The sequence below is a fragment of the Miniopterus schreibersii genome, assembly GCF_964146895.1.
Source record: "Miniopterus schreibersii genome assembly, chromosome: X".
Classification (NCBI taxonomy): Eukaryota; Metazoa; Chordata; class Mammalia; order Chiroptera; family Miniopteridae; genus Miniopterus; species Miniopterus schreibersii.
Window position 1 is genome coordinate 25,608,562 of NC_138104.1, and position 24,145 is coordinate 25,632,706.

The 24,145-nt window shown below is 38.5% G+C and overlaps 1 pseudogene across 1 annotated transcript; it reads right to left on the reverse strand.

Moving 5' to 3' along the window:
- Positions 1 to 152: 152 nt before the first annotated feature.
- LOC308551745 (large ribosomal subunit protein eL15 pseudogene) lies at positions 153 to 23,859 on the reverse strand (annotated as a pseudogene). The gene is made up of 2 exons: positions 23,718 to 23,859; positions 153 to 739 (listed from the first exon to the last, which is right to left on the reverse strand). The product of its transcript is annotated as a large ribosomal subunit protein eL15 pseudogene (transcript).
- Between the last annotated feature and the right edge of the window lie 286 nt (positions 23,860 to 24,145).

A 24,145-nucleotide genomic window follows, 5' to 3' on the forward strand; every position in this document is an offset into this window, starting at 1 on the left:
AGCCTGAAACCCTGCACATGCCTTGACCAGGAATCCAACTGGTGACCTCCTGGTGCATGGGATGACACTCAACCAACTTAGTCACACCTGCCAGGCAAATACTTTTTTTTTTACTGTCCTAAATTATTTATTAGGTAAGAATTTTACAAACATTATTTATATTTGCTGTAATGGTGGAGCTGGAGAGTATTATGGCTTCTCCAAGCTGCAGTGTGAGAGGGTGTGGTGGAACTTGTGGCCGTTTCCAATGCCAGGGCTCTTGTGGCCTGCAGTTGTCAACCCTCGCATCTCCCTGTGCTTGTGGACTAGTTTGGTGATCCATTGGGTGTCAGGATTCCTTTTGATAAAGTTATGGAATGGATCAAAGGTGGAATTGTCACCAACCCGGTAAAAATTCAGCGTCCCACAGTGGTGCCCAGCTCCCTCCTTGGCAACAGACTGAAGGCTTTGAGCAAACTTTAGCTGGTTAACGCCATGATGGACAGACTTGCCATAGGTTGCACCCTTACAAACTGGGTGTTTGCAGCCACCACAAAGCACACGAATCCAATATATGACATAATCTTGTTTGGTCTTGTATCCCAGCCTGTGCACTTTACTGGGCCAGATGGGGTGGGGGGCCTGTGGAGTGCAGAGAGCTGGAGGTACTGCCAGCAGTGCACACTGAGAAGGAAGGACAGTACATCAGACTGCTTCTTCCTCCATAGCTCCTGCATGTACTTGTCAGCACCTATCTTGGCTTACCTGATGGCTGCTGCCAGATGAAAAGCTGAACACATTTTAATGTGCCTAAGGAATATTTTAACATCTCCTTGTATGAGTACTTTTTGAAACGATTTTGCAGAATTTTTGGTTTTTCATTTCTCTATTTTTTAAAAAAAAATCTTCATATATTTGGAATATTAGTCCTTTAACTGTGATAGAAATTTTTCTAAGTATTTTATCTTAGGCTGTCTTTTAAAAAAATTTATAACCTTTAGTTATTACAAAAACAGCACATATGCATTGCAGTAAAATTAGCAAATATAAAAGAGTGAAAATAAGAAAAATAAATTACATACTCCCATCATCCAGACATTACCACAGTTAACATAAGTAGGTTCTTTTGTGTTGATTATCTCAAAATTTCTTGTGTAAACCATCCTGAGCCACGATATAATGATTTTTTAATACATTGCTGGATTCATTTTGTTAATATTTTATTTATGAAATATCTATCCTCATTGTGAAATTGCTCTATTGCCATGGTTCTTTTTTTTCTCAGGTACAGTATTGAATTTTCTGTTGCATTTGGTCGCACAGTATTGAGAAAATACTGACTCACACAGATAAATGTTTATAAACCTGTGGTGATTTTAAAATATGTGTGCAAATTATTTCATATTTTTACTATTGAAATTTAGGGTCTATATCCCCTCTCCTTAAATCTAAACTTAGTGACTCACTCATTTAAAACAGCTTACCCTGAAATAGCCTCACACTCTTCATTTAGCTGATAGGAAAAGAAGTTTTATTCAAAGTTCTTTCCAAAAATGAGCTAACCTGGCAACAGAATTTAATAAATCTGTGATCTCTAACACTTTTGGCATATGACACATATAAGTGTATCCATGACTTTTATTAGAACTTTTAAAATATCAAAAATTAAACCAAAATAAAAGGTTATGAACTGATGCACCTCCATGATACTTGTAATACCACAATACCAAAATATCACAGACTGGGTGGCTTACATGACAAACATTTACTTTCTCACAGTTCTGGAGTCTAGAAGTCCAAGTTCAAAGTGCCATCAGTGTTGGTTTCTGGTGAGAACTCTTCCTACTTGTAGATAGATGCCTTCTTACTGTATCCTCACAAGGCCTTTCCTCTGATGTCTTTTCTTCTTCTTACAAGGACACCAGTCTTATTGGTTGAAGGCCTCATCCTCATGACATTCAACATTTATCATCTCTTTACAGGCCATATCTCTAATACAGTCACATTGGGAGTTATGGCTTCAACATATAAATTTGGAAGGGACACAATCTAGCCCATAACAATACCCTGGAGTTCCCTGAAATATGCCAGAGGGGAAAAACTAATCTAATCCATTCAGCTTGCTTCCTTTGCCTATGAGGCAGTAGGTCCAGAAATGTACCATGGCATTCCTGAGTTAATATGGCTGGATTATAACTCAGGTCTCCTAGCTACCTATGGTTTCTCTTGCTACAACAAAAGAGGTGCTTTTCTTTTCTTTGTTCTTACTCATTTTGGTCTAAAAGCTTCCTTTTCTTTCCCACAAGGCTCCTAAACTGGGGGTGATTTTTTACTGAATTGTTCAAAACCATCTATTTTTCTCAACCAGTTGGCAGAGAATTAAAATTCAAGTCCTAAATAAGCTTAGACTCAGCTGAACCCTGGCACTCTCTAGTCCACAGCACACAGCTAACTCTGGCAAGTTGTCAGCCCACTGGTTGGTAAAATTGGGCTGACTATGTTTTACCTGCCAGATGGCTGAGCTGACCCAGTAAAGCCACAAGACCTTACAGCTCTAAGATCAACAGAGAACTCACCAGGATCTACAATTCTGTAAATGGGCTACTTCCTCCTTCCATAGCGGGGACTCTGTATCCACTTATCTTAGTTAATGATTAATGAAAACACACTGTGAAAGGTATTATCCCTGTCCTGAGTCAGAATCTCTTTCCATTCCTGGGATGATGATGATGATGGAATTGACACTACACTGGCAGAATCAGTTATAAGAAGGCCCTGGTCTCTAAGGTCCTCACTTTGCTTAGAGCATTCCAAGAAACCTTACCCTTGTTGAGGGTTCTGCCTGTATAATAATTATTTTTTGTTTATTGAGATATAACTCATATGCCATCACCACAATAAATTTTAAAACATTTTCTTTACCCCCCAAATAAACTTCATACCCATTAGTATTCCCTTCCCCATTCTCATCCCCACACCCCAGCTCTAGCCAAACACTAATCTACTTCCTGTGTCTATAGATTTACCTATTATAGACAAGACTTCTATTAATTTTAAGCATTGTAAAAAAGTTTATTTTGACCATTTTTGATAGCATTCTTATTGGTATTATGGAAGACAGAAATTTTAGAGGTCCTTACTCTGCCATTTCTGCTGAAGTCACCACTCAGTTACTTTCATATTTATAACTCAGCAGTAAGCCCAAATTGGCATGGCAGATAGCACAAGCTTGAGCTGTGGATTTTTGTAATTTTTTAAATTTACTATATTTTCCTGTATGTGAGCTTTAAATTTACATTATGTAAATTGGTACTTGAAACTATGTAATTATAATATAAAGACTAGTTACAACTAAAGTGTATTATAATTTAAATAATTAGTTTTATAAATTGGTTCATATAAAAACTCAGGCAATATTTTAGAATTATATAAACATATCAACTGTTTCCATTTAAATTTTCTGAGTGAAAAAAATAAATGTAAAAAAATAAATCTGAGTGAAGTTTAAGAATGTAATTGTTCTTCAGTACTTTAAAAAAATCAAGATTTTGTGTTGTGATGTCAATGTGAATGTGTTTTCTAACATTTAAAAATGACTTTTAGAGAGATAAAATAAGGAGGTAATAATATCTATAACTGTTTAAATAATTATAAAATGTAGGATTTAACACTAAAGATGCTTGATATTATTAAAGAGAAAACCACAGGCCCCAAATGGTGTCACTTGTGCTAAAACCCATGATGCCAAACCTAGATTTAATATCTGACCTTATTACTGTTTAAAACTCCCAGAAACATAATCTTAATCAACCAGCCTGGAATTTTCTGGTCAACACCAATGAAGTAATCTGTCATGTGGGCCCTCTCCATCTCCCCCAATAGAAAAAAGGAAGTAATCTTCATAATAAAAACACTTGCCAGCCCTGGCCTGTGTGGCTCAGTTGATTGGAGTGTTGTCTCATACACCAAAAGGTTAAGAGTTCAATTTCTGATTAGAGCACATACCCAGGTTTCAGTTGGATCCCTGGTTGGGGCATGAACAGGAGGCAACAGATTGATGTTTCTCTCTCTCTCTTTCTCTCTCTCTCTCTCTCTCTCCCCCCTTCTCCCTTCCTCTCTGCCTAAAATCAATGAAAACATATCCTCAGGTGAGGATTTAAAAAAACAACACTTGCCATTCTCTGAAAGCCACAAAAAGATGCCTTGATCTGGAAATAATCCTCTATTTTCTTTTGTTACAGCTCTCTTGCCCCACCCATCTCCCTATAACAACCTTCCATTTTGTACAACTCTTCAGAGCACCCTTCTAGTTGGTTCGTGAGATGCTGCTAGATTCATGAATGGTTTAATAAAGTTAATTAGATCTTCAAATTTACGAAGTTGAATTTTGTTCCTTGACAGTATAAAATTTTGAAAGAAAAAGAATACAAAACCACTATGCACCCCCTGTATGAGCTCTATGTACTTTTATCTAAATATAAACATTAGCTTTTCTAAAGCTCAAAGTAAAATAATAAATAACTAATATATTATGACTATTATCTTAATTATATGTTTTAATAAGACTATCATGTTTTTTAAATTCATTTTTATACATTAGATAGCATTACAATTTGAGTGTTAGGGATAACTACATACAGTGTAGTATATTGAAGTTCATAATATGACATATATGTGTAGACGTAAGAAACATCCAAACTTGTAGGGAATTTTTATGAACTTATTTGAGTCAAACTGACAACACTTTCTTGGAAGCAAAATTGCAACAGATTGAGGCAATGCTCCAAAGAATGGAAGTTTTGCAGCTTGTTTTATAAATTAGAATCAAAAGAGGAGAATAAAGATGGTTACCTGAAATCCATTGGTGATAGATTAGGGAGGCGGTAGAAAGCAGAGCAGAGGCAACCTCTGGGATTGGATAAAAAGTAAAATGGAGAGACACATACTTCTTTTACTTTGGTGGGTATAGGATAGTTAATAATTAACATTTACAGCACATAGAGATGGTATGCAGGAAAAAAGATAACAATGAGGGGTTCTGTGGTCTCTGCTCTGGTGTGGAGGTTGTGCCCTGAGGGGTCTGGCAAAGGAGATTACTCTGACATTCCAAAGACATGTTATCTTAGATGCAAAAAGAAAATAGACAGACTCAGTTAAGGTAAAGATTGGTCTTTGTTAAGGAAGCTACACCTGGGACGTGACTACCCTCCGTGACCGGATATTAGTTAGGAATTTTTATGTTCAGACCATTCTCTGTGGTTACTTTCAGTCTCTGTTTGTGAGGCCCACCATGTAGGCGTCCGTGAGCTTGTCAGGTTTAGTATGTGGCCTCTTTTTTATTCACTTAGAGGAAAATCATAATAAATCAGGAAAAACAGAGAAGCTTTGTGTAACCACAGAACCAGGTCAAAATATTCCTACCCAGTTTAAAAGATACTGAGTTGCTTTTCAGAGACAACAAATCAGAACCTCAAGGAGAGAATTTTAACCTCTAGCTATATCTGGAACCAAAGTCTCACCCCTCTCCACTCCCCACAGAACCAAAAGACCAGGACATAACTGGAACTGGAACACCAGAACCCTTTCAGAAGCAAAAAGTTCATTATCCAGGAAGATCCGATGTTGACACTCCTTTATCATAAGTCCTCCAATTAAAACTTACCCCACCAGAACTTCTGCATATGCATTTCCTTTAGGCCCTTACACACCCTTAACCTATTTCAGTGAGCAAGATGAATTTAAGGCACTATTAAGTCTCCCATCTCCTTAGTCGGTTCCTTCTCAATCAGTAAACCTTTCCTTACTCCAAACTTCGACGTTTTGAGTGTTGGCCTTTCAAAGTGTCGCACACAAACTTGGGTTAGGTAACATTTTCTTAAAATAATAAGAAAAATAATACTGCATTTCCATATTCTGTTCACTCTTCAATGTCTCTGTTTCTTTCATATCATCTTCCTTCCCATTGGATCTTCAATACCTTCTTCTCATCCTCAATCCCACCTGGTAACCTTGCTTTCTACTTCATTAAGAAAACAGTAATATTCAGAAGAGAACTGCCAGTTAAAACAACATTTATAAAGCTCTCACCCATGTAATCATTACCTTGGACAAGAAATAGAACACTCTGATAATTCCAACCCCTGTTCCTCCTGCCCCCCAGCCCCATCTCTCCAATTGATGACATTTCTTTTCATCTTAGAGGTGATGCCTATCCTGACTATTATGATATAATTTCATTGCTTTTCTTTATAAATTTATCTTCTATATAAGCATTTCTATAAAACACAGTTTTGTTTTACAGATGTTTGAACTTCATATATTTGTAATTGTATGGATTGTTTTATGGCTATCTTCTTTCACTCCACACTGTTTGTGAGATTTATTCATGTTGTTGCAAATAGCTGTAGTTGGTTAACTTTTACTATTGTGCAATATGCCATTGTATAAATATTCCACAATTTGCCCATTCTATCTTTGATGGAATTTCTGGCTGTTTCTAGTTTTTTACTGTTGCACACAATGCTACCATAGATGTTCTTTTATATGTATCCTCATATACATGAGCAGTTGAATTATGTCTGATTGCAGAGTTGGTAGATTGACAGTTTCCTGAGGCCAGTATAACTATGAGTTTAGATTGTACTCAAAAGGTGAAAAAGGGAATTTTTCATCTGACATCTGAAATATGAGTGGGAAGTGAGAACAACAGTGGGGAAGGGGTGAGGCAAGACTGCTATGACCCTTCTCTTTCTTCCAATCTTACCCACTTTTTACAATAACACAGTCTTAATACCTTAAGGACCAAGATCAACCACCTTCTTAATAAATGGCAAGTAACATGCATGTTGGTTAAGAGTAAATATCTGAATTTAGAAAACCTGAATACAATTCCCTCCTCCAAATCTTCACAGCTATGTGTGTGACATTCAACACAACTTAGTTAATCTAAGTCTCAGTTTTCTCAGCTGTAAAATGGAAATAACATAAATTATTTAAAGTGAGTTGTTATGAGGTTAGTTGAGTTGGGACATATAAAATACCCAGCATAGTCCCTGGCTGTGGTTAAGGTGCAATTTTTACCTCTAACTTTGATTAAACAGAATAGAGTAAACTCATCAAAACAACCCAAGGACATGGACAATGGTAGGGAGAGGGACTGGGGAGGGGGAAGGAACGGGGTGGAACAGGTCATTGGCGAGAAAAAGGGACATCTGTAATATTTTAAACAAAAATAAAATTAAATACATAAACAAGTAAATAAAAAATTAAAATAAAAATGAGAAAAGTCTAAGGGACCTCTGGGACAACATGAAGCAAAAGAACATCCACATCACAGGGGTATCAGAAGAAGAAGACAGTGAGAAAGGCATTGAGAACCTGTTTGAAGAAACAATGGCTGAAAACTTCCCCAAACTGGTGAAGGGAAAAGTCACACAAATTCAGGAAGCATGGAGAATCCCAATCAAGATGAACCCAAAGAAGCTCACAATAAGAAACATAATAATTAAAATAACAAAGCTTAAAGACAAAGGGAGAATCTTAAAAGCAGCAAGAGAGAAACAGTTAGTTACCTACAAAGGAGCTCCCATAAGTCTTCCAACTGATTTCTCAACAGAAACACTTCAACCCAGAAGGGATTGGCATGTAATATTCAAATTGATGAAAAGCAAGAACATACAACCAAGACTACTCTATCTAGCAAGGCTATCATTTAAAATTGAACTTGAAATAAAGAGCTTCCAGACCAAAGAGAAAAGCTAAAGGAGTTCATCACCACCAAACCATTATTGCAAGAAATGTTAAAGGACCTGCTTTAAGAAGAAGAAAGAAAAAAGAAATATAGAGAGAGAGATGAACATAGGTATAAAAAATAAAATGACAATAAATAAGTACCTATAAATAACTTTAAATGTAAGTGGATTAAATACTCCAATAAAAGACACAGGGTAGCTGGATGGATAAGAAAACATGATCCGCATATATGCTGTCTACAAGAGACCCACCTTAGAACAAAAGATACACAGACTGAAAGTGAAGGGATAGAAAAATTGTTCCAATCAAATGGAAGTAAAAGAAAAAGCAAGGGTAAAAATACTTATATCAAACAAAATAGGCTTCAAAACAAAGGCTATAACAAGAAAAAAATGAAGGACACTACATAATGATAAAGGGAGCAATCCAACAAGAAGATATAACCCTTGTAATTATTTATGCACCCAACATAAGAGCACCTAAATATATAAAGCAAATTGTGATAAACATAAAGAGAGAGATTGGCAGCAATACAATCATGACAGGAGAATTTAGCACCCCATTGACACCAATGGATAAATCTTCCAGACAGAAAATCAACAAGAAAACAGCGGCCTTAAATGACACAATAAATCAAATAGATTTAATTAATATCTTCAGAGCATTTCACCTCTAAGCAGCAAAGTATACATTCTTTTCAACTGCACATGGAACATTTTCAAGGACAGACCACATGACAGGGCACAAAACAACTCTCAATAAATTAAAGAAGATTGAAATCCTATCAAGCATCTTCTCCGACCACAATGCTGTGAAACTAGAAATGAACTACTACAAGAAAAAACTGAAAAACACTCAAACACATGGAGGCTAAATATTATGTTATTAAACAATGAATGGGTTAAAAATGAGATCAAAGAATAAATCAAAAGTTACCTGGAAACAAATGAATACACAACCCAAAATCTATGGAACACAGTGAAAGAAGTCCTGAGAGAAAAATTCGTAGCATTAAAGGCTTACCTCAAGAAAAAAGAAAAATCTTAAATAAATGATCTAAGTGCACACCTAAAAGAACTAGAAAAATAAACAAAGCCAAGAGTAAGTAGAAGAAAGAAATGATAAATATCAGAGTGGAAATCAATGACATAGAGACTATAAAAACATTTAAAAAGATCAATGAGACCAAGAACTGGTTCTTTGAAGAGATAAACAAGATTGATGGTCCTTTAACCAGATTCATCAAGAAAGAGACTGAGAACCCAAATAAAGAAAATCAGAAATAAAAGAGTAGAAGTAACAACTGACACCACAGAAATACAAAGGATCATAAGAAAATCCTATGAACAACTATATGCCAACAAATTGGACATCCTAGGTGAAACATAATTCCTAGAAATGTACGATCTTCCAAAACTGACTCAGGAAGAATCAGAATACCTGAATAGACAGATTGCAACTAATAAAATTGAAGCAGTAATCAAAAACCTCCCAGCACACAAAAGTCCTGGACCAGATGGCTTCATAAGGCACATTTTACCAAATGTTCAAAGAAGAAGTAACAATGACCCTTCTCAAACTATTCCAAAAAATTCTAGAGGAGGGAAGACTTCCACGCTCTTTTTATGAGGCCAGCATTATCCTAATTCCAAAATCAGATTAAAGACACTACAAAGAAAGAAAATTATAGGCCAATATCCCTGATGAACATAGGTGCCAAAATCCTCAACAAAATATTAGCAAATCGGATACAGCAATATATTAAAAAAATTATTCACCATTACCAAGTGGGATTTATCCCAGGGATGCAAAGATGTTGCAATATTTGCAAATGAATAAATGTGATACATCACATAAACAAAATGAAAGATAAAAATTACATGTTCATATCAATAGATGTAAAAACGCATTCAACAAAATCCAGCACCCATTTCTGATAAAAACTCTCAGCAAAGTGGGAATAGAGGGATCATACCTCAACATAATAAAGGCCATATACGACAAACCTACAGCCAACATCATATTCAATGGGCAAAACTAAAAAAATTTCCTTTAACAACAGGAACAAGACAGGGATATCCACTTTCACCACTCTTCTTCTACATAATACTGAAAGTCCTCGCCACAGCAATCAGACAAAAAGAAACAATAAAAGGCATTCAAATTGGAAAGGAGGAAGTGAAATTGTCATTATTCACATGACATGATATTATACATAGAGAACCCTAGAGACTCCACGAAAAAACTACTAGATTTAACAAATGAATTTGGCAAAGTAAGAGGATACAAAATTAAAATACAGAAATCGATGGCATTTTTATACACCACTAGTGAACACTCAGAAAGAGAAACTAAAAAAACAATCCTATTGATGTTTGCAAAAAAATAATAATAATAAGATACTTTGGAATAAACTTAACCAAGGAGGTAAAACAACTCTACTCATAAAATTACAGGACATTGAGAAAAGAAATAAAGGAAGATACAAACAAATGGAACAATATACCATGCTCATGGATTGGTATAATAAACATCATTAAAATGTACAAAGCCACTGTAATCAAAACGGCCTGGTATTGGTACAACAGCAGGCATATAGATCAATGGAACAGAACAGAGACCCCAGAAATAGACCCATGCCATTATGGTCAGTTAATATTTGACAAAGGAGGAAAGAGTGTCCAATGGAGTAAAGACAGTCTCTTCAATAAGTGGTGCTGGGAAAATTGGTCAGATATGTGCAAAAAAAATGGAACTAGACCACCAATTTTCACCATACACAAAAATAAACTCAAAATGGATAAAAGACTTAAATGTAAGTCGCAAAACCATAAAAATCCTGGAAGAAAACATAGGCAGTAAAGTCACAGACATCCCATATAGTGGAATTTTCACTGATACATCTCCTAGGGCAAGAGAAACAAAAGAAGAAATAAACATATGGGACTACATCAAACTAAAAGCTTCTGCACAGCAAAAGAAAACAGTCTCAAAATACAAAGGAACCCCATGGTCTGGGAAAACATATTTGCCAAGGATGTATCTCATAAGGGGCTAATTTCCAAAGTGTACAAAGAACTCATATTACTCAGCAAGAGGAAGACAAACAACCCAATTAAGTAACGGGCAAAGGACCTGAATAGACACTTCTCCAAAGAGGACATGTGGATAGCCAAGAGACACATGAGAAAATGCTCAATGTCGCTAATCATCAGAGAGATGCAAATTAAAACCACAATGAGGTATCACTTAACACCGGTAAGAATGGCTGCCATCAACAAATCAACAAACGACTCCTGCTGGAGAGGATGTGGAGAAAGGGGAACCCTAGTGCACTGCTGGTGGGAATGCAGACTGGTGCAACCACTATGGAAAACAGTATAGAGGTTCCTCAAAAAATTAAAAATGGAAGTGCTATCAGACCAGATGATCCCACTTCTAAGAATATATCCTAAGAAACCCAAGACACCAATCAGAAAGAATATATGCACCCCTATGTTCATAGCAGCACAGTTTACAATAGCTAAGATCTGGAAACAGCCCAAGTGCCCATCAGTAGATGAGTGGATAAAAAGCTGTGCTACATTTACACAACATGGAATACTATGCAGCTATAAAAAAAGATGGATCTCTTACCCTTTGAGACAGCATGGAGGGACCTGTATATCATTTTGCTAAGAGAAAAAAGCCAGTCAGAAAAAGACAAGTATCACATGATCTCACTTATCGGTGGAATCTAATGAACAAAATAAATTGAGGAACAAAATAGACCCAGAGAAATGGAAGCATGGAACAGAATGACAAATCTCAGAGAGAAGGGGAGAGGGGGGAGGGGAAGAGATTAATCAAAGAATTTATATGCATATATGCATAACCCAGGGACACAGACAATAGTGCGGTGAAGGCCTGGGCGAGGGTGATGAGTTTGAGGTGGAGAGGGTCATTGGGGGGAAAAGGAGGACATCTGTAATACTTTCAACAATAAAGATAAATTTTTAAAAAAGAACACAATCAAAAAAAAAAAAAAAAAAAGGATGTACGGAAAAGATGTATCAGCACAATAGTTTGAGAAGGTGCCTTGGCAGGTGCCTGAAGGCTAAGTGAATAAATGATTTAAGGAGGAGGGAGTGATCATCAAATGCTGCTGAGGAGTTGAGTAAAATGAGGTGTGTTTTTCTGGGAAGAAATATAAGAAACTGAAAAAAAAGTAGTTATCCTCGAAAAGAAGTGCTGATGTGTGTGTGTCAGAAAGAGGGGGGAAGGCTTTCATTTTTCATCACTTACCTTCCTCTGTTTGAGCTTTCTAACCTTCTATATGAATTACATTTTTTTCTAATATAAATTATCTGGTAGGTTTGATTTTGGAAATTTTTTAAAAATAATTTTTTAAAGGACCTCTTACCACCAACAACTTTTCTCATTTTCCAACTGAAGTTAGACAATAAGAAAATCTAGGTGTAAGATTGTTTTGGTCTCTTAATGTTCCTTGAGTCTTTGCCACTTTTTCCCTTGGGTATCATGTATAATCTAAAATAAGGCAGGCAAAAATCTCTGACTTGAAAGGTCAATAAGTTTTTCAGCTTTTAAATACTGTTTTTAGGTCTCTGAAATTAAGTGAACACAGTCAAATCATCCATAGGTGAATTTAGGGGAAGGGATATTGGGCTGTTTGAATATGTAGTCTTGAAGCTCAAGTTGAATTATCTTCAGGTTGAATTTGTTTTCCAGAGAGGGTGACTTTGAGCCTCTGCACAGCATCCCATTGAATGAAATATGGTTTGAGCCTTCAGAGTGTCAAAACCAGTTTCATTAGCAGTGGGTTCTGGCTTGCAGGGTGCTAATCTATGAGACAGTTCTGTGGAAATTGGAAAGTGCTGCAGATATGACTCTTAAGCCATTTGGGCCCTTTGGCACTCTGCTGTTCCTTCCCTTCTCCCCATGCCCATCAGTGGAAGACCCCAGGGCAAAACCTGTTCTTGCACATGAGATTCTCACCAGCCTCTAAATTTCCCTTCCTCTATTTGCAACTCCTGACCTCCAAATGTTCTGCTCTTTATCCTCTGCCTCACACTCAGCATTGTGTCATCTAGGTCCACCAGCCATGCTAGGGAGACTCACCTAGTTACACCTGGTCTTCATGCCACTGACTCACCACCTACCCCACAGCCTTGCTGATAGGGCTGAGACCTACTCCAGTCTGGGACCTGATAAGGCCTGCAGCCTCTGCTCATCCCCCATGCAGATCAGCCAAGGTGAACAGGCCTGATTGAGATACACATACATACACAAATATATCCATTGAAATATGCAAATATACACCATACACACATATATACAAATACTAGCACACATACATAGTACATGTATTTATATATACATACACATATACGTGCACATATACACATAAAAATTCACACACAAACACAAAGTCTTGTATATTTCTTTTTTTTCCTCATTCTATTTTCTTTTTTTTTTTTAAATCGATCTTTATTGTTGACAGTATTACAGATGTCCCCTTTTTATTCCCCATTAATCCCCTCCACCTGGCATCCACCCCCGCCTCCCCAGGCCTTCTCTACACTATTGTCTGTGTCCATAGGTTATGCATATATGCATAAAAGTTCTTTGATTAATCTCTCCTCCCCCCAACTATATCATTGGGGGCCATGCTTAGGCCTAGTGTGGGCGCCAGCCAGCCATAGAGTTTGATGTTATTTAGACACGATGGAGGATTCCAGATTGCTCTCCATAGCATCAGAGGGTCAAGTGGTCATTTTAAAGGCTATCTGGTCCATTTTACCAGCTCCCAGATAGACCCACAACTCTCAACTGCATGGACCTTTTCACATACAGTGAATAATCTTCCCTGCAAAGGTTACTTTGTCCCAGGTACTTTGCCAAGTATTTTACATATATCGCCTCATTTTATTCTCGTGGTAACCCAATGATAAACACCATAAACTATAAACACCATGTTATACTGCCTCCTTCCTTAACACAATACAGGTGACCTTCCCTCCTTCTGGTTTCCAAAACACTTTCATAAGAATTGCTTTGCATTGATTTTGTCAAATAACACTGTGAAGTAGGAAGCTTGGCATTGTCATTCTCATTTTGTAGCTGAGACTCGCATAGATTAAGAATCTTTCTTAAGACTGTAACAACTAGTAAATGTAAGCCAGATCTTAACCTTCCATCTACATACTCCAGTTCCAGTAACTTTGTATATTTATTCTGTTGTCCATTTATCATATATTTATGCTTCCTACCCATTTCCAGAGACTGTACCAGGCACTATGAAAAAAAACTAAATAAGACACAATCTTGACTTTGAAATAGCTGTCATTGTCCAGGGGGAAAAAGACTCATAATCAGGTATATCATAATATCACATGCCAGATGCTGGCATAGAGACTGGACAAACTGGGTAGAATAACTGGTTCTGCTGAGGAAGACAGCATCAAAGGGAGGCTGTGTGTCATAGACAACTCAAAGGAATGCTTTGTTCATGTGGCTGGAACACCTGCTTTGTGTGTGTAATAGATGGTAATGAGGCTGGTTAATTTCTGAAAAATTGTAAAATCAGTCACATTTATATACTTTTTCTTTCTGCAACATGTGAAAGGCAGTAATAATTAACTGAAGTACAGTTTCTAAGCCAGTGCAACATCAGTTCATCAATTATATATGGACCAATAGGATTCCTGTTTGTCACAAATAGCTATATTATTATAGGCAAGAAACTACATAATTGAATATGTCCCTTAACATTGCTTGTGTAGTTCCCTAGCTATTTTAGAGAGTGCATCAGGTAAATTCTAGCCTAAACAAGATCAAATGTTATTTGTATAGGGGTCTTTTGGTTTTTGTAAGTTTGTGGGGTTTTTTTACTTTTTAATTATTAGATGCTTGTTAGTGTCCTCTCCCCCCCCCCCTTCTATTTTTAAACATAACTAAGAGTAGAGAAAATAATATAATCAATATCCATCATCTAGTTTCAACAATTATCAACATTTTATTAAACTTTTTAATTGAATTTATTGAGTGACATTGGTTCACAAAACCATACAGGTTTCAAATGTACAACTCAACAAGACATCATCCACACACTGCAACATGCGCTCATCACCCAAAGAAAAGTTTCTTTCCATCCCCAGTTATCCCCCTTGTCCACCTCCCCATACCCCCACCCCCTTTCGCTTTGACTATCACCACACTGTTGTCTGTGTCTATGTGTTATATATATATATATATATATATATTTAGTCCCTTCACCTTTTTTCATTTAGTCTCCCAATCCATCCTCTTCTCTGACAGTTGTCAGTCTGTTCCAAGTATCCATGCTTCTGTTTCTATTTTGTTTGTAATTTGTTTTGTTCATTAGATTCCACATATAAATAAGATCATATGTTATTTGTCTTTTTCTGACTGGCATTTTTCACTTAGCATAATAATCTCCAGGTCCATTTATACTGTTGTAAAAGGTAAGATTTCCTCCTTTTCTACAGCCAAGTAGTGTTCCATTGTGTAAATGTACCACAACTTTTTTTATCCACTGATCTACTGATGGGCACATGGGCTATTTCCAGATCCTGGTTATCATAGATAACACTGCAATGGACTTAGTTTCACCTACCTTTTTTCATACAGCCACAGTTTTTTTCCTGGAGTATTTTAAAGCAAGTAAGATCTTATTTTTGAGAAAGATTTGAAGGTGTGTGAAATTAGAATGAAAAATATGTCTTTCCAAATCTCACAAGGCCTTCAACCCTAATTAAATTGCTAGCATGATTTTAAAAAAACTATTCCAGTTTCACTGCAATCTTTTTTAGAGAATTAGCTCAGCTAGCAAATGCACAGTTCGACTGAACAAGGTGTCTTTTCAGCCTTTCTCTTTTTGAAAGAGTTCTGGCAGAACAAGCAGAATGGAAAAGTTTTCAACCCAACATTACAGATAAGAACAAAAGACAATGCAAAAATAGATACATAGAAATATGTTGTCACTTTTCTGTGAGTTTCTGTATATTTGGGTTTTAAGGTAACATATTTTTCCTTTCTGTCATTGGAATTATGATTTCATTTATTTCCTTGCCCCTATTTTCCAGAGAGTGGCCTCTTAGTTGATAGGCTTAAGGTATCCTGAACTCACTGTGATGAATACAAGGTGAAAAGTTCTAAGTACCTTACTAGAATACAGAAGTTTAGCAACACCATCATCAGCATTAGAAGTGGGCAATGGTTTCAAATTCAGATGGTTTTATTCCTAAAGAAACAAGATTCGGTGTTACTTTAAATGGCAAAACAATAGAAGCAACTTAAATGTTGAATTAAAGGGGAATAATAAAGTAAATCAGAGTGTATGGATAAAAATTGAATCTTATAAAAGCACATTTTGTTGGAAATTGCTTATTGTATCATATTACATGATAAAAGCAGTATATGAAATTATATGCCCAGGATGAGCTCAAATATGTAAAAGGTACATGGAAACAAAATCAGAAGGTAATAATGCCAAAAGGTTAAGAGTGGCTGTTGTCTCTGAGTGGAAGAGCTATGAGTGATTTTTCTGTTTCTTTTTATACTTTTCTGTCTTTTTCAAATTTCCTACAGTGATCATGTAATTACTTGTATAATCAGAAGAACATTTTTTCTAAATAAAAGGGACAAGCAAGTCTCAAAATCCCAGTGCCTAGAAGCAGATCAGCAATGTGTTTTGAATGTTTCCAAGGCAGTGAACCAGGCAAAAGTAAGAAGGATGATTTCAGAGTCCCCAGGGGAGACTTGTATAGTTAGTTCCTAGGAAACCAGAAGTTTTAGCCACTCAAAACACATGTAAGTGTTTTTGGTGTGAATCAAAACCTTCCATTAGACATAATTGCAACAGCAGCTGTTACACAACCTGTATAAACTATTTTTGGTGTGAACCAAAATTTTAAAAACATAGAAACTCTGTTAACTGTTTCATGGTCACCTAGGTGTAAACCACATCCACCACTGGCCAGGATTAGCTGTCCTAATAGAGGGGAAATTCCTGATGCTGTGGTGGAGCTTGCAGGGAAGGCTTAGCCAAGAATTATGACAACTCTTTTGAATGCTTCTTTTTCTTTTTCATCTTATTCCTTTAAAAGAAAAAAGTAAATTTGAAAACGGCTTTAAAATTTATGGGATTTCTTAAAATGTCAAAAGTGATTCATGCCCATTGTAATAAGAATACCAGAAATATATAAAGAAATACATAATCCCCCCATTTCTTCTGGTTTCATCTACTTGGAAAAAACAATGTTAATTTGATATATCTTTATACACTTTTCTCTGTGCTCATATAGTATGTACAGGCACACACACACAAATAGAGACTTTCCTTCCCCTTATTTTCTTTACAAAAATGGGGTCATAGTCCATACCCAAAAGTACATGATCATAGAATCACCTTGAGTGTTTGTTTTTAAAACACAGATTCTTTGTCCCCACCCTAAGTTTATTGAATCTGAGCTTTCAAAAAAGTTTGGTGAGCCCCAAATCAGAAAAGTTTGATAAATGCTGCTCTACATATTATTCTGCAACTTGCTTTTATCTCTTCACAATATACCATGGTTACCCTTTCAGGTTAATACCTGTACACCAAAGTCATTATCTTTTGGTAAGTGTAGGGAAAGATGAACAGATTCAATTACAAAAAACCCAAATTATATGTTTTGCAAAAGACACTATAGGCAAAGTTAAGGCAAAAGACAGACTAGGACAAAATATCTGCAGCACATATAACAGAGAATTAACATTCCTAATATAGAAAGATGTCTTACAAAATGGAGAAATGAGGATATAAAAAAGGTAAAGAAGTTAAAAAAGAGAGGCACTTTTGTGGTAAGATGCAAACTCTTGAGATGGTGTTAATAAGCAGCATGTTAATTAATTAACCTTTGGATCACCACTGAGGGAAAGGAGAGGAAGAAACAGGAGTGAGCAGAGGGAGAAGTAGAGCTGTGACTCAGGCTCAAAGATAGTCTCAACTAGAATGGCCCTTCAGAGTTACCCTCATCACTTTTTTTCAAGGTCATCATGTACAGCTGTCATTCATTTTCAGCTTACACCCATGCACCATGGCAATCCACCGATGAAACAAGCTCAAGCTTTTCCCTCCTTTGTCAGCTGGGCACCAGGATGTTCCCCATACACCATAAGTGTAAGTGTAGGAGGAGATGCTGGTGAAATAGTGGTGGATGACATGGGAGTCTAGGCCAACTCATGTAGCTACTTGTGTCCTCTGGTCCTACTTGTGCTGAACTTATCACTTTCTTATGAGAGGTTATGCTCATTTGACCTTAAGATTTGGTGTACCTGACAGAACACTGCTCATGAGGAGCAGTTGTGGCCACGTGCTCACCTGGTATCCCACAAGCAGCTTGCTCCACTTCTACCAGGACCAAGTAGCATGTTAAGAGTTATTTTTCAAAGGCATATAATTCTCCTCTGAAGATGGCATTGCCTGGCTCCAAAGCCCAGGGGTCTGCATTATGATTATCCCATGGAATTTGTCAAAAACTCCATAGAACATCTTTTCCCATCAATACTACCTTTAATAACATAGGGTACTCTGTTCATATCGCCCAAGCAGCAGGGCTGCTTGCACTGTAGTATAGACCTGCTGCAGAGTGCTCCCTGCTTTGACTTCCACTCAAAGTATCAGTCTTCACATCATCCAGCATATGGGTCAGAGTAGTATTCCCAGGTGAGGAATATACTGCCTCTAGGACCAGAAAGTCCTACCAGAAGTTGCACTTTCCTTCTTTGTGATGAGATGTGCCAAGTACAATAGTTTGTCCTTTACCTTGGGTGGGATTACTCAGTGTGCCTTTAACCAATGAACACTTAAGAAATTTATTGATGTACCAAGCCCCTGAATGATTATAAGGTTTATCTCCCATGCTGTAAGTGATTGTATATCACCAAGGCCACCAATGAGCAAGCCACTTTTTGCTCATCCAGTCTGATTAGCATGATTTCTTTCATATAATGGACTGAAGTGATGTTTTGTGGGTTATTAAGATCTCCCCAAACTATATTATGACAAAAGGTAAGAAAGTTAACATAGCCCTGTAACAAAATTACAAATATATATTGTCATCTGTCCTATATAGATCTGAAGGTTTTCTGATCCTCTTTTCTGAATAGTATAGAAAAGAACACATTCACCAAGTTAAGGGCAACATACCATATACCTGAGGCTATGTTAATCTGCTCTAGCAAATATACCATCTCTAGTACAGCGGCAGAATTTAGGACCACTATTTGGTTGAGCTTATTATACTCTGTCATTTACCAAGATCTATCTGTGTTTTCCCTCCAGGGGTCAGATTAATGACCTAAATATAGATATGGCAGTGTCTGACACCCCTGCATACTTAGATCATTAAGAATGACACTAATTTCCACACTTCCCTGCCAAATACAATATTGTTTTTCCCACTATTTTATTATGGGAAAATTTTCTAACTTACAAAAAGTTGAAAGTATGATACAGTTAACACTTATATAGACACTGACTAGATTCTAAATTTTACATTTTATTATATTTGCTTTATCACATATTTGTCCATTCTTCGATCTGTGTATCACACCACTTAATTTTTTAATGCATTTCAAAGTAAGTAGCAGACATCAGGAGCTTCCTTTGAAATAATTCAGCATGCTTATTGTTAGAGATCAATGTTTCTTCACAGTTATTATTTTAGGTAAATTTTTCAAATAATTAAATAGACAAATTTTATTAGCACCATTTGATGATTTTGACAAATGTATATAACCCATGTATCATGCTATTTAAGTAGCCCCACCCCCAAAACATGCACACACCTGAACTAGCCCCACCTAAGTGAGCTAACAAGCTACTCGTCCAGTCCTTTGTGCATAGGTGCCTTCTTCCCTCTGAACCCTGTGTACCCAGAGAACACATCTCCTTGACTCACAGCTGAAGACTGACCCAGTGGCCAGTTGGCACCAAGAGCACTCCCAGGAGAGTCAGCATTTGGTGAGTTAACAACACATTCCTGCCTGGTCTGGAGCTCACCCACACCCATAGATTTCCCACTTCCTGTCCCTCTAGGTAGCTGGAGCTTCCTCTTTTTCCTCCTGAGATGCTCTGGGATTCTTGTCAGGTAGCAACCAGGAGAGGGAAGGCTGCTCAGAGTCACAGTGGGGAAATGGAAATCACGGAACACACATGCTCTGTACTGACCAAGGTGTCAATCCTGGGCAGGTCCACTCAGGCCCCTAGTAAGACCCTCAGAAGAGAAAGAAGGAGGAAGTTAATTTAAAAGCCAACAAAGCCCAGAAGGAAGAGTGGCTTTCTCTAGGAAGGCCTTATGCCTGGCATTGAGCTGGAGACAAGTTGGGTAAAGGGAACGATCTGATTGTAGGCCGGATTGAAGTGCTGGGAGGGAGACTAGGAGGCTCATCAAGCTCTGTTCCTGCCATCTCCTTCAGGTGTCAGGTACACGAGTGAGTACAGACTCCTCTCTAAACAAGCCTTTTATGGAGCCATCACTCTGGCTAGGAAGTACTTTAGTTGTCCATGTGACCCTGGACCATGAGCCTGGGGACCTTATATGCCTTCTGAGCTTCTCCCACAGAGCTCCCTCACATCCCTGGTCTCCTATCCAGCCTTCAGAGAGACCTGCTGTGCCCCAGACCCCTCCTTCCCCCGGTGAGGTCTCCACAGCTTAAGTATGCTTCCGTTTCCCTCGCTGTAAAACTGCCTGGCTAATTTAGCTCTCCAGATCTATTTAGATCTGTAATTGATCTGCCAGTTGGAAAGTATATCTCCCCAACCTCTGCCCTTTATTTTCTGAAATCTGTTTACCTTCCAAAAGTCTTCACAACTGAAACTAAAATCAGAGCTGTAAAACACACCATGTCAATGGCTGTAATGAAACTGTATCTTTGTTCAAAATGCTTATTAATATTGTATCCCAAATGTGTGTTGAAGCTTTTACCAGTAGCAACAAGCCATTGGAGAAATAAGTACCAAATGTAAGTTAGACCAACCATAGGTCCTGTTCCAAATGGCTAGTAAGAACAGATAATCCAAAGAGTAAAGTGGAAAGGAGTTCCTTCAAATTAGAAAACAGGGCTTTATATATCTTTTCCACCTATATATTTTTTTTGTTTCCCTTTTCATCTTCTGTGTGCTAAGGAAGAATTAGAGAATGAGGAGGATGAGAAAACAAATTAAGTTAAACTAGTTAGTAAAGTCTAGGCCAGTGGTTCTCAAACTTGAACCGGAATCAAAATCACCTACAGGTCTGGGTTGGGGACTGAGAATTTTCATTTGTAACATGTTGTATAGATGCCATTGGTCTGGGTGGGGGCACTACTTTGAAAACCACTACTTTAGGGGCTGTGCTGAGTAGGCTTGAAGGTTAGGAGTCTCTGGTCCTAGGAAGACTTGCCCAGAGGCAGGGACTGCACCATGTGACCTGGAGGATGTTCTAGCTCATTGAGGCCAGGCCTTGGGCAGAGCCCAATAACCACTCCTGGGACTCCTACTGTGGATGAAGAGACTGGTTATATCTGGGACTTCCTGTCAAAGACCCAGTCTCTACTGGAGTCATCAAGCATCTGCTGTCAAACCTCCCTCTTCCTGGGTGTTCAAGGGAACTGAGGTGCCAATAAACCCTGGGGCACGGCCTATAGTCCTGTGCTGTGGAGCAGAGGTAGTTCTCAAACTGAGCTTTCATTAGAGTCTCCTGGAGTGGGGGTGTTTGCTAAATCCAGATTGCTGGGCCCACCCCCAGAGCTTCTGATCAGTAGGTCTGGGATGGTGGTGGCTGACAATGTGTGTTTCCAACAAGTTCGCAGGTGATGCTGACTGATGCCTTTTGGTTAGGGAATAAAAAAGCTTCTGTGTTTTTAAGTTCATATGACTGAGGCAGAGAGGCCTTGGCTGCTGAGAGAGACATAGACCAGGGAGCAGTGGGAACAAAGACTGGGAATTTATTTGGCACTAGACTAAAAATTCTGAGTGACTTGATTTTTTTTTAGTTATGGATTAGTAAGAAAAATACCAAATTTTAAATAGCATTTATTTATTCTAAATATTATTTAAACTAATCATTGGATGATATTTAGGTTCAGTTATTTCAACAAAGGGAAGAGGGAAGAGAACCAACATTTATTGAGGACTGAGCTCTGTTAAGCTTCACATGAGGCTCTTTACATGTTTCCTCATATGCTTCTCACAACAACCATATAAAAATTTCTTAAAAGACATCACCATTTTTTCAGATGAGGAAACTGAGCCTCAGAGAGCTTAAGCTCCCTGCTTAAGGTAATGAAGCTGATAAGAGGTGAAGCCGGGGTTTCATCCCAAATCTGGTTCCAAAGCCCTTTCCACCACACCCTGCTCATGAATGCCTAGAGGACACATCCTTATTGAAAGAACAGAGGAAAGGAGGCAGAGTGTTTTCAGGGAAAACATGTAGAAACCAAATCTTTCCCACAGAGAGTAAGTAATGAGGAAGGAGGTTTAAGGGACAGGTCAGAGCTCCACTGTGCAGGGTCTTGTAAGTCACTTAAGAAATTTGTACTTTATCACAGTCAATGAGGAGTCACTACAAAACACTTAAAAGGGGTGGGAGTTCAAATTAGGTATAGCCTAAGAGAAAAGAAGGTGATAGTAAGAGCAGAGTGGTGGGTTGGTGGAAGCTAGAAGGGATCCTAGAGCTCATCTTCATCGCTCGTCTGAAAGATGAGAAAACTGGGGCCAGGAGAGGGCAAGAATCTTGCTGAAAGGATGCAGCGGGGCCCTGCCCAGCTCCCCCATCCCCTTTAGTGCTGAAGCCCTCATTTCCCCATCTGTAGGGAGTATTGGTGATGGACAGTGTACTGAGGCCCTCACCAGGAAAGGCCTTTCGCTGAAGAAAGCCACCATGCTCAAGGTTATGCATTCATCCCAGGGGCCTGGTTAGTGCAGGGGCATAAAGCTCTGACCTCTTCACCACAATTTAAGAGAACTCTGAGGGGCCACACTGGTTCCAGAGTTCTCTGCGGGAGCTTTTGTTATAGCTGCATCGCAGTTCAACTTCCTTCTCTGCCAGGTCCTGCTTTCTTCATGTCCCTCAGGTGTTGATCTTAGGAGTTCTCTTCAAGAATCTTCCTGCTCACTAAGCTCTGTTTCACACTGTTTCCCTGGGAACGTGGCTTGTGACACTTCCCCTAGGTCACAGGCTGATTCAGTAGAGTCAGGACAGGAATCCATTTCTTTTTTTTTTCTTTTTTTTTTTCTTTTTTTCTTTTTTAAAAATATATCTTTATTGATTTCAGAGAGAGGAAGGGAGAGGGAGAGAGAGAGATAGAAACATCAATGATGAGAGAGTCATTGATCGGCTGCAGCCCGCAACCCGGGCATGTGCCCTGACCGGGAACCGAGCCCGGATCGCCTGGATCCTAGGTCGACGCTCAACCGCTGAGCCACACCCGGCCAGGCAGGAATCCATTTCTTATGACTCACGATCTTGCTACCACACCTGGCTGACCTCTCACAGTGATTCCTCTTAAGCTGTCTGTCTATCACATCCATCTGGGAACTTGGAAAAATTGCCTTAGAGACTGAATCAAAAGATGCTAAGAGAAATCCCCCTCTTCATCTGGGGAGCACCCTGAACGGTAATGAGTATATGTGTGTTGAACAATTCCAGCTTCCTGTTACAGGAGGAAATGTCAGGTGCCTCTGTGGCTCCTCCCAGCTCCTCCATTTGCCTGGGTCAGTGGCTAGAGGAGCTCAGCCTGGACCAGCTGAAATGAAAGAGATCAGATAGATAGCTCAAGGCTTGGGATCCAAGGAAGTGTATCAGAATGAGTCTGGCCTGCTCCAGGACAGAGAGAGGATCCCTAGGGATTCTAAGAGACACCCCTCCCCCAGCACACACATACACTCTCTCTCTCTCTCTCTCACACACACACACACACACACACACACACTGAAGTACTTCCCTGGTCTTCATCTTGCAGTAAGACCCAGGGTTTCACAACTGGCATCCATGCTGTGCCCACGAACAGGCTCTCCTCACTGGGGTCCTCCCTCATAGCATGCCATCTGCTGCTGCTGCCCTGTTTGGTGGTGAAGTACATGGAAACTTGTGTTATGGCTTTTTTACTGTGGAGCCACAGTGATGGCATTTGTATGCAGTCATTCACTGCTTTTGTTTATTGGTGTGCAGTGGCTGCAAGGCTTGGAGAAGGCCAAACCTTAGACTTTCAGCAGCTCCCTTGGCCACTCAGGATTGCTTCTCTGTCTTGGGGAGCTGGAGAAGGGTGGGGGGGGCCTCTGACCCTAGATTCCAATCAGGAGGCCAAATACTTGGGAAGAAACAAAGCTTTTGTTTATACACCAAGTCCCTCAAGTAGTAAACACGCC